General features: G+C 38.1%; 1 long non-coding RNA gene across 1 annotated transcript; it reads left to right on the top strand.

The window, feature by feature from the left end:
• LOC121939654 lies at positions 1 to 1,021 on the top strand. The gene is made up of 3 exons (XR_006105502.1): positions 1 to 81; positions 337 to 431; positions 896 to 1,021. It is a non-coding gene; the product is annotated as an uncharacterized LOC121939654 (long non-coding RNA).
• The last annotated feature ends 215 nt before the right edge of the window (positions 1,022 to 1,236 follow it).

A 1,236-nucleotide genomic window follows, 5' to 3' on the forward strand; every position in this document is an offset into this window, starting at 1 on the left:
AACACGAGGGGATTTACAGCTGCGAGCGCAGCGATGACGAGGAGACGTACGTGACCAACACTCCTCTGAAGATAGAGAGAGGTGAGATCAAGTCTGTTCAAGCAAAAACTGTCATCTAAACTATCAGCATAAAATTACAGGTTCAATATTTGGGCAAAGAGGCAGCTCATCACTTTAGGAAATCTGCTTTTGTGGTTGCCTGGCAACCAGTGCAAGCATATTTGAAACTCTCCAGAAGTTGTCAAAACGCTTTGGTGCTTAAAGTTATCAGTCAGTAATGCTGTGAAAAGTTTGGTTTGTAGAAACTTTAACTTATTGACTCTTTTTCTGTTTCAGGATTTCTGCAAAATAATGGAGCAGCTGTTGCTGTTGGCATGCTTGTATTCATTGTGATTATCGTTGCAGGCGTGCTTTACTGTAAATATAAAATGGTGAGAAAACACAGTCTTGTAGGTTAAAAGAAACGCTGTCTTGGCTAAAATGTTTGGAAAAAACAAGGTGGGAGGGCACGCACATCCAAAGGACTTCTACAGGTGCAGCATAAAAAATCCAACCACAGCAAGAGTCAAACAAAAGATCTACACTGGACTAAAAGCTCCTTATAATTTTTTAAGGAGTGTGCAGATCTTTGTTTGACTCTTGCCTAGACTAAAATGTCCCAAAATATGATGACCAAGCCGTGTATCATAGTGTAGACCTCAAAAAAAGGCCTTGGATTTCGAAGGTAAAACCAAAGATCTAACCTGATCAGATGAAGGCTTCTTGTTTTCTGTAAAGATATTTTTTATTGTTCTGCTGTCACTGTTTTTTTTTACTGAAGACTCATAAATGAAAGTTTGTTTTGAGTTCCGATTTGATGGATTTTATAAATTAATTCTGTTTTGTTTGTTTGCAGAGGAACAAAAGAGCTAAGTCTGTGAAGAAAAAGCACGAGGCTGAAGCCCTGAACAACAAACAACAACAAGATGCCCAACAACCTCATCAAGGTCCCTGTGACCTGACATCTGTCTAATTTTTCAAATGCAAAATCTGAAGATGGCCTTTAGGGAGTTTCCTCAAATTTGGCATAAACGTCCACTTGTACTCAAAGTTAAAACTAATTAAAATACCTCGTCACTGTGTGAAGTAGCCCAAAATGGTCAGCTTTAAAGTGTTAATAACAGCTCCATGATGCGACATACAGTAATCTTAACTCCAGTGTTTGTTGTTATGATGTATTTTCTATTAATTAAGTCT

The sequence above is a fragment of the Plectropomus leopardus genome, unplaced genomic scaffold (assembly GCF_008729295.1).
Source record: "Plectropomus leopardus isolate mb unplaced genomic scaffold, YSFRI_Pleo_2.0 unplaced_scaffold5485, whole genome shotgun sequence".
NCBI lineage: Eukaryota > Metazoa > Chordata > Actinopteri > Perciformes > Serranidae > Plectropomus > Plectropomus leopardus.